The 10,375-nt window shown below is 34.7% G+C and overlaps 1 pseudogene; it reads left to right on the forward strand.

Annotated features, from left to right (window-relative positions):
* Positions 1-9,121, forward strand: part of LOC111992081 (serine hydroxymethyltransferase, mitochondrial-like) — a 33,488-nt pseudogene extending 24,367 nt beyond the window's left edge.
* Positions 9,122-10,375: the final 1,254 nt, after the last annotated feature.

Here is a 10,375-nt window from a genome sequence, read left to right on the forward strand (position 1 = left end):
TCTTGGGGTTTTGGTATTTGTGTCTCAGTATGTTGATCTTAATTCTTCACCTCAAATGCTTTTTATTTAGGTTCATGTGGTTTTTAGTTTTCTTATTAAAAGCTATATTTTTGGTTGATTAATTATTTGTTTGGATTAATTTCAATTATTATTATTTTTTATTCAGAATTTCTATTTACTCTTTGTTGGATTTTTTTTTTCTCAGAGTTAATAGTTTTTTCGTGCATCACATGGGTTAGCAACTAATTTTTTTAATCTCCAGTTCCTCTCCACCATAGCTTTATTATATATGTACTTTTATTTATGTTTTACTACAGATGTACGTGTTCACTGCATTTCCTACTTTGCTCTGTTTTTTTTTTTTTTTTTTTTTTTTTTTTTAATACAGTCGCCGAAGCAATTGAATTCTCCCTTGGAGGCTGTTGATCCCGAGATTGCGAACACTATAGAGCATGAGAAAGCTAGACAATGGAAGGTATACTTTCTCATTCTCTGTTAATCTTTGGACATACTGTGCGCATTTGTTAGTTTGATTAGGAGTAATTATTCCAAACAACTCATACATTTGAGGTTGATTTTAATTCAAACTCCGGTAAACGAATCACCAAATAATGTAAAGTGCAGTAAAATAAACAACACAGGCAAGTTGTTTACGGACTGAAAAACCAATGGACAATTCTAATGGAAAAAACGTAATCACCAACCAAATAGAATTGAAATTTATACAACTGATTGCTACCCTTGGCAGTGGTACTTACATATGTGACCCCACGCTGCTCCAAACTACTTGGACTCTTCTAATCTGGAATCTTTAGCAAGAAATGCATCTGTGACTTCAATGACCACCTTGAAAACTCCTCTATTGTACAATAGGTAAAACACTGTATCACCAAACAAAAGCTTCCTCATGAGGTTTGAATTGTGAACTCACATATTGATGAAATTAGGTTTAAGGTTTTCTCTTTTGTAGCACACGGCACAAGCTGTCTAAACCTCTATTTTCATAAACTATTATGTGCTCTTACATACATAGTTTAGCATGTACGGCACAAAGTCCCACTTAACAACTGACTTAATGGGCTTGTCAGCTTGATGAGACTTAGGTTTCCCGATCCTTGATTGAAAGAGGCTTAGAGGCTATTTGGATGGGCAATTTTCATGACTCAATTCTCAGTTTTCATAACTCAATTCTCAAAAATGGTGAGACTCATAGTAAAATACTCATTTGCCTGCACCAATACTCTATTTCCATAACTCTGTTTCCAATACTCAATTCTCTACTTTTTGAGTTATGAGTTATGGAAACTGAAAACAACTTTTGACTGTTTTCAGTTTCCAATTCTCATAACTCAATGACATTTTTGTAATTAAACATACAAAGGGAACCTACTGTCATAACTTCAGCCACCTTTTCAACTTTTTTTTTTTCCTTTCCTCCTGGGTTCGGTCTTCTCCACTCCTCTGGGTTTCCTCTTTTTTTTTTCTTTTTTTTTTCTTCAGTGGGTTCGGTCTTCTATCTGAACTTTTTTTTTTCCTTTCTTCTTTCACTAGGTTCGGTCTTCTCCTTCTTTTTTTTTTTTTTATTCGGTTCGGTCTTCTCCTGGGTTTTTTTTTTTTTCTTCTTCAGTGAGTTCAGGTTTCTGGGTACCCAAAAAAAAAAAAAAGTTGCACCAGTGATAGTTATGGGACCCACAAATAGTGTGAAAAATATTGAGTGATGGAAAGTGAGTGATGGTGCCAAACAGGTGTAAAAAATTAAGTGATGAGTGATGAGTAATGGAAATTGAGTGACCAAAAAAAGGTGGCCAAACAGCCTCTTATTTACAAGTCGATTGAGAGAGAATCAAGAAAAAACCATAACTGCCTTTATCTTGAGCTGAATCTTAGACTTGGTCTTGAACTTGATTTACAATGTTACAACTCAATCAAGAACTACATTGTCATGGATTTGCCAACACAATACCTAACTTTTGTGTTTGTGTGTGTGTGTGTGTGTGTGTGTGGAGGGAAACTTTTTATTGTTTTTGTATAATCTATATATTTAAAAACTAAAGCGTAGCATTTATTATTATTATATTCTAGTTGAGTCACATCAGCGTTCACGTCATTTTTTTTTTCTTTTAATTTTCCTATAATTGTTTTTAACATTTATTTATTTTCAAATTTTTACACTTCTCCAACATTTTTCCTTCCCCTACCTTTTCATTTCTCCACTACTTCTCCAACTTTTCTCCCTCCCTTACCTTTTCATCTTTCCACTATCCATTACCTTTTACATTAATATCATTCTTCATTTTTCCCTTCATCTTCTTTTATTTTTGTCTCTTCTTATTCACAACCTATTACCATAAATCTGTTACTATCTCTTCCATTTTATGCATAATTTTCCCTCACAAAGAAAAGGTTCTCTCTCTCTCTCTCTCTCTCTCTCTCTCTCTCTCTCTCAATTTTTTAGTGGATTTTTATTTTTATTTTTCTTGTTTCTCTTCTTTAGGTTGATAATCTTTTATATTCTTTAAAACTCCACTTTAGGTTAATGCGATTTAGTTTAGTTTTTATTTTTATTTATTTTATTTTTTTGTTCTCTTTGATTGTTAAATATTATTCTACTGCGTTATAAAGAATTAAATATAGCATATAAAATTATAATATTATTCTATTATATAGCATGATTTGGATAATTTGGTATTTATTCTATTACACGACATGATTTTTTATAGTGCTTAATTTAAATGTTAAACTACAAGACTTTACTAATTTTTGTTTATTTTTTAGTCCTTTGTGGTGGACAAAGTACACTTAATAGTTATATTACAAGTACTCTATAATGCCATTTATTTAAAGAAAAGTAAAGGTTAGCCAAACAAAAATAATCAAATGGGTGACAAATTTTAGTTTTTGCAATTTTACTTTAATTGTTATTATTATTTTATAACAATGCATATATAGAAATTTAATTCTTAAATTTTGTTCATAATTGTTTATTTGATAATATGTTTTGGGTGGATGAAATTACAATTTTTGCAAAGAAAATAACCTTAATAGATTATCCACAACAAATTTTTTTTCTTAATTGGTCCAATTAATCATTGTTAAGTTTATTAATTTTCTTAGTTACATTTTTCGGTGTTTTAAATTGTAGGCAGAAAAAAAAATAAGGTTTGAGAAAGTTTTTTTAAAACTAAAATAATAATTTCTAAATTTTATATTATTTTTAATGATTCACAAAATGTTATAAATAAATTTTATTAAAAAATGAATATTTTTGTTAACTTGCCTTTTGAATTTCTGAGAAAATTGTATTGTTTTCATTTTGGTACAACAAAATTTATATTTATGATATATAATTGTTCTTGTAGGGACTAGGTTTGGACACTTCTACGGGTTGAGAGAGTGGACCCAAGCCCAACTTGCCCTTCAATGAATTTATAGAGAGTGGGCTCAAGAACTAGGCACTAGTTAAGAATGCAACTGCCCTGCATGGTTGCATGTGAGCTTAACAACCTAAACATGAATTGGGATACACAATGATGCTCCTCGGTCTTGTCTTCCGGAGCTTGGAATTCTTATTATTTCTTTGAAGATTGATTACAAGGGTTGAGAGAACACAAGTTGCTACAGTACTTCTTAATGCAGATTTTTTGTCCCCCTTTCAAAAGAGACTCCTTACATTATATACACCTCTCTCAACTGATCCTAACCCTACATTCGTTAATCAGCCAGGCCACCACTTGAGAGCTTATCCCATCAGCCGCATTCTCATTCCTCCTGTGGGTTGCAGCACCCAAGACAGCACTGTTCAGGAGTCCTATCCTCATTAATGCGGCCAGGACGTTAGTTGAGGGCATTTAATGTGGAGGTGACAACTCGCCTTAGACTTGCTCCTTCACCGTGCTCCCGTCGCCGACGCGTGGCGCTTGCCCTTTCCTCCTCGGATATTCAAGAAGCCCCCTCTTTGGTGGAGTGGTGCTCATGTACTTATGAGGTCTCGGATGTCCGAGGACGGGGTCATCCTCGGATATGTTCCTTGGGGGCTAGACACCATACTTTCATCCTCGGACCCCATATGCATCCTCGGCATGGGCTTTTGGGCCTGGTTTGAGATGGGCCAAGGCTGCCTGATTTTCTGGCCCCACAGTTCTTATATTACTTTTATGATTGTTCCTATAATAAATAAAAATTACTAAGCCATAAAAATGATTGTAAAAATAAAATAAAAAACTAAAACCACCATAGAAATGATTGTCACGCGCAACGCGCGGATTCGCAGCTAGTTCATTTAAAAAGTTAATAAATTCTTAGTTTTTTGTACCCTTTATGTGAGAACATAGTTTAGAATTTATTTATTTTCACTTGTAAAGTAGTGTGAAAAACCAAATTCAACTAAGCCGCATATTTTATTTTTATTTTTTTGAGAATGAACCAAGCCGCATAGATGTATTAGGTTTATGGACAAATTTAAGAATAAAATTAAATTTTTTATTTTCTTTCATACTCTAGGTGATAGATGAAGGATTAGGGGTTTTGCTATTGCACAAATGTGTAATTACAGTATATTGTGTAATCTAATATCATCTTATTGGAATTCATTGTTGTGTTGGTAAAGGGGCTACAACTCATTCCCTCAGAGAACTTCACTTCTGTCTCTGTAATGCAAGCAGTTGGATCTGTCATGACTAACACTGTCAGGTACATTGACATGGCACAATCCTTATGCCAGAAGCGTGCTCTGGAAGCATTTCGATTGGATCCAGCAAAATGGGGAGGTAAATATATATGTGCGATACATGCGCATGAAATTTGTCTAAAAACCTTTCTGAATAAAATTAATAAATGGTTAGCTGTAACTATGTTTAGGGATGGCATTTTACATGAAATTACCCGTTCTTATGTCTCACGGACATGATAAGAAGTTAACTTACTAAATTTTAGGTTTGGTGGCAAATGGAGATGTGTTATTTATTTGGAAGGTTGCTTAATAGGAAGTTTAATGGGCTTGACTTTTCTTAGTATGTGATGGCTAACAAGTTCTCCTAAATTCATATCACCTTTGTCGTTGTAGTGAACGTGCAGCCTCTATCTTCAGCCAATTTTCAAGTTTACACTGGGTTGTTAAAACCTCATGATCGAATCATGGCACATGATCGAATCATAGTGGGCATCTATCCTTTGGATATCAGGTATTAACAGCTTTCATATAAATGAATTCGGTGAAGGTCAGTAGGCATCATTTCCCCAAATTTCGGTAACATTTCTTTTTTCTTGTAACAACTTTTGATTAACTCTCCTTGTTTGTGACACTATTTTTGGCTTGTCTTATAACCTTACATTGTTTCTTTTGCTGCTGTGCAGACTGACACCAAAAATATATCTGCAGTCTCTATATATTTTGAGACAATGCCATATCGATTGGATGAGAGCACTGGCTATATTGACTATGACCAGGTAGCATTGCAGCCCAACTACCTTATTTATTTTCAAACCCCCCATATCCATGTGTAAGTCTAACATGATTGTGTAACATGAAAAGATGCGAATCACAGTTGGAGAAAAGTGCCACACTATTCAGACCAAAGTTGATAGTAGCTGGTGCTAGTGCTTATGCACGGCTATATGATTATGCACGTATTCGTAAGGTAATATATTGATCTCTATCAAGAAATTATCGTGCATTAGTGTATATGGTTTTTAGCTAATGAATTTCTTGAGAATCCAAGGTAACATTTGTTTGCTATTTGATAGGTCTGTGACAAACAGAAAGCTATATTGTTAGCAGATATGGCACACATTAGCGGGCTGGTGGCAGCTGGTGTCATCCCATCTCCTTTTGAGTATGCGGATGTAGTGACCACCACAACTCACAAGTCAAGTGCATTAGTGTATATGGTTTTTAGCTAATGATTGTCTTGAGAATCCAAGGTAACATTTTTTTGCTATTTGATAGGTCTGTGACAAACAGAAAGCTATATTGTTAGCAGATATGGCACACATTAGCGGGCTGGTGGCAGCTGGTGTCATCCCATCTCCTTTTGAGTATGCGGATGTAGTGACCACCACAACTCACAAGTCACTTCGTGGCCCACGTGGAGCAATGATTTTCTTCAGGAAGGGGGTAAAAGAGATTAACAAACAAGGGAAAGAGGTATATTTGTTCTTGCCATGTCGACCCCATTTTTTACTTATTATAATTTACTTTTCCCCTAATATTGTGATAAATTTTATGAAATAAATCAAAAGTTTATACTTTTTGCTTTTCCTGAAGGTATTATATGATTATGAAGACAAAATAAATCAGGCTGTATTTCCTGGACTTCAAGGTGGCCCACATAACCACACAATTTCTGGTTTAGCAGTTGCATTGAAACAGGTTGGCAGCTAATAAGATTGTCATCATTTAATTATTTCCATAATAGTAGATTTTGTTCCAATTATTTGCAGCAGAAAGGAATCCACACCACTTACAATTTTTATTAGAATTGAGGTTTTTTGGGTTGCATTGTGACCACACCCCCAAAAGAGGTTGTTTCATAGTAATGTATACTATAGTGGACATTAAATTGGTTTTGAATGTTGAAGTTCCCAACAAAGTGAGTTCTGGTATTTCTTCTTCTTCTTTTTTTCTTTTTTTTTCCCTTTATTGCACATTCTAAATGGTACTAGGTTCATATTGTTTGATGGGGCAGTTTATACATGCTGGTGCAAAGGCATTATTGCATGAATAGTGTTTTGCCTGAAACTTATGGTACATTTTATGAGATTCGCAGAATGAGAGTGGAAGTGCCAAATTGGTTGGAAAAAAAAATCAAAATACTTTAATAGATGTGCTTAAAAAGAAATTTTTAGGACCATCCCACCCCACTTTTATTTTTTGGGAGGGGAGGTAAAATATATATATAAAATTAGTTTGTCCATCACTCGGGCTCTTTTCAATATTTTCAAAATCACACTTCTTATTTTCTTAATCTGTCTGGATGTAGGCTACAACTCCAGAATACAGAGCCTATCAAGAGCAAGTTCTCAGCAATTGCTCAAGATTTGCACAGGTATAATATTTATGAGATATAGCAAAACTTATGCTTGAATCAAAATTTTGTAAATACAACTTTACCTTGTTGACTTACATTGGATTTTGTAATTAATATGATGTTCTCTCATCAATGGATGGGTCTAATTAATTTGCTTCTATTATTTTATTGTTGAAATTTTGCAGACTCTGGTTGAGAAGGGTTATGAAATAGTTTCTGGTGGTACTGAGAACCACCTTGTTTTGGTGAATTTAAAGAACAAGGTAACCAAGGCAACCTTTTTTTTTCTTTTTCTTTTTAATCTCTTGACTTTTCTAGAGAAGCTTCGATACTAAAATTTGTGTCTTATGAAATCACCAACACTACCAATTAGTTGTGCTTTACATTAGACAACAACTTTGAAATTAATCTGCTACTGAATTTTGGTTAAAAGACAATACCAAGTGTCCTGGCAGAATGCATTAAAAACGTCAACTCTCTCAGATAGACGTAGGATGAATAATTAACCCAACTGTTATTAATTTCTCTGTGTACAGGGTATTGATGGCTCCAGAGTTGAAAAGGTCTTGGAATCTGTTCACATTGCAGCCAACAAAAATACTGTTCCTGGAGATGTATCTGCCATGGTTCCTGGTGGCATCAGGATGGGTAAAGGCTTTTCATTTATCAGATTGTACTTCTTTAATTATTGCTTAATGACTTAACCTGATGAATTCTTGTGAACTTCAGGAACCCCGGCTCTTACTTCTAGGGGATTTGTTGAAGAGGATTTTGCTAAGGTAGCAGAATTCTTTGACGCTTCTGTGAAGTTGGCGGTCAAGATCAAGGCAGAAACCAAAGGTATCTTTGATATTTAAAGTTCATGCTTCTTGGTCTTGTGTTTGTCTGATCACCAGTCATATGGACATGTACACGTGCTTGTGTTTGTAATGGTTGGTGTGGGGAAAATCTAGGCGCTTGAATCCTGCTTATATAGGGTTAATTGTGGTGTAAAAACCAGGAACAAAGTTGAAGGACTTCTTGGCTGTACAGTCTGCTCCTCACTTCCAATCTGAGATCACAAAGCTCCGCCATGAGGTTGAGGCATATGCAAAGCAATTTCCTACAGTAGGGTTTGAGAAAGAATCCATGAAGTACAAGGACTGAGAAAGAAATCCTGTTGTGTTAGGTAACTTATCACCTGATTATCTTTAGAGTCTTGCATTCGTGCTTACGAGGCCACTGTAATAGGGTTAAATCATATTTTTTGTTTGTACCTTTTTTAATTGAGAATAATCTATCAATAACAAAATGGTAGAATTTTAAAGAATGTAACTAATATTAGACAATCTGACTGATGATTAAGAGACTGAAAATAGGACCTCCTATGGGACAAACATGGTGTTAAGTTCAGCGACTCTCACAGGTTCTGTGGCTGGGGCATAGTTTTATGTTCATTGGGATGTGTCCATAGGAGTGTTGTGTACTTGAGTACATGCAGAGAAGAACAATGGAGAGTCGTAGATAGGATTACCTTCGAAAAATGTTCATTTTAATGTGAAATATGTCCTTGGGCTTCAAAGCATCGTTGATAATATAAAAATGAAAAGGTAATTATGACATTATTTGTAAGAATGATCTATACATGCAGATATTCTACACATTAGAGGGCTAATATAACATATTTCCAGGGCCCCAAAATAGCGTTTGATACATTTGAACTTGAGTCAGTTGAGTGATACCTAAAAGTAGAAAGTAATGCTTTACTCTGCTCTTCCATTATCTACATCTTTGTAGTGTCTTTGTTTAATATCCTTTTGATTGTTACTTATGAGGTAGATGGCAGATCACATCATGTTCTGTTTATATATAGTTTCAGTTTTGTTCTAACTGCGCATTCTTTTTTCTGGGAACAGGCAGTATAAGCAAAAATCAAGAGAGATTTCCTAGTTGACAAAGGGAAGGACCATATGTCAAGGATACGTATTTAGAGCCTTAATGTATAAGTCCATCAAACCTTGATCTGGATATTCATGAATCGTATATAAACATATTAACTGAGGCTTTGCAATGTCACAAACTAGCCTTGATCTGAAATGCAGCTATTTCTTTATCCATGTGATGTATTTAGTTAAGGCAAACTCTGATATGCTCTTTCACAATTGAAAATTTACATTCATAAACCCCCTCAGCAGAGCCCTTTGGTGACAAAAGTTGCAGGGACTTTTACCAAGAGGATTTGTTGAGGTGATATGTCAATTTAACAACTAGAAATATCACTTGTTAAAGTATTTTGTTGCCAAAAAAAGGACGTGTTCAATCTTGCCTATACCAAAAAGAAACTCATTAGTATTTTGGCCTAACGGTAAAGATTAATTGTAGTCGATAAGGGCTTGTTTGGATTACCATGATTTTGAGTGATATCACTAAGTTTTTATCACTAAGTTTCCAAAACGTGTGAGTCCCACCGAAAAAATTTTGTTTGGCTTGGTTTTTTAGCTATGTTTCCGTCACTCAAAACTCAAAAATTTGAGTGATGGATGATAGAAACTGAAAACAGAATTTTGGTGTTTTCAGTTTCTGAAATATGAGTTATGGTGGCAAAAAGTGAGTTATGTGACCAAACAATAATTTTGGAGTTTTTAAGATAAAGTGAGGTTTGGGTTATGAGTTATGGGTTTTGAGTTTGAATTACAAGTTATGAGTATTAAGTTATGAAAACTGAGTCATGGCCAAACCAAACGAGCCCTAATTATTTAACTCAACACAATGTGTATTAACTTAGGAGAACCACATTAAAATCTAGAAATAGCGATCTCGTTAGAGAAACAATTGGAACACTAAGGTGTCTCTCCTTTCACTAAGGGACATTGCTCAAACACTAACATCTCTTAAGTCTATTGCTAGGTTGATCACTCTTTCCCTTTCTGCCTCCCCCTTGAACTTGGTAGGAGGGTATTTATAGAGGAGACTCGAGTTCTTTCCCCTAGAAATTGGGGTTGGGAGGATGATTCTATCCACCTCCCCTATTTTTGTGAGAGTGAAGGGATAGGTATAGGGCTAATCCTACTATCCCTACCGTTTAAATGGGTCATTCAGCATTAAATGCATCGTGACTATCAGTAGGTGATAACAATAAATACAGAGACAACAGTTAGCTTTCTCTGGACATTATCCAAGAACCAAACCAAGGAGATCAATATTATGGGTCCGTTAGGATAGCACTTATTGTTGCTGAAAGTTGATAAAAACTGATTGTTGCTGAAAACACTGTAGCAAAATAATTTTTAAATGTGTGAATAGTATTGTGGGACCCACTTTTAATATTAAATATTGTGTGAACAGTGCATGAACAGTGCGTGAACAATGCA

This window comes from Quercus suber, unplaced genomic scaffold, assembly GCF_002906115.3.
Source record: "Quercus suber isolate HL8 unplaced genomic scaffold, Cork oak 2.0 scaffold_858, whole genome shotgun sequence".
NCBI lineage: Eukaryota > Viridiplantae > Streptophyta > Magnoliopsida > Fagales > Fagaceae > Quercus > Quercus suber.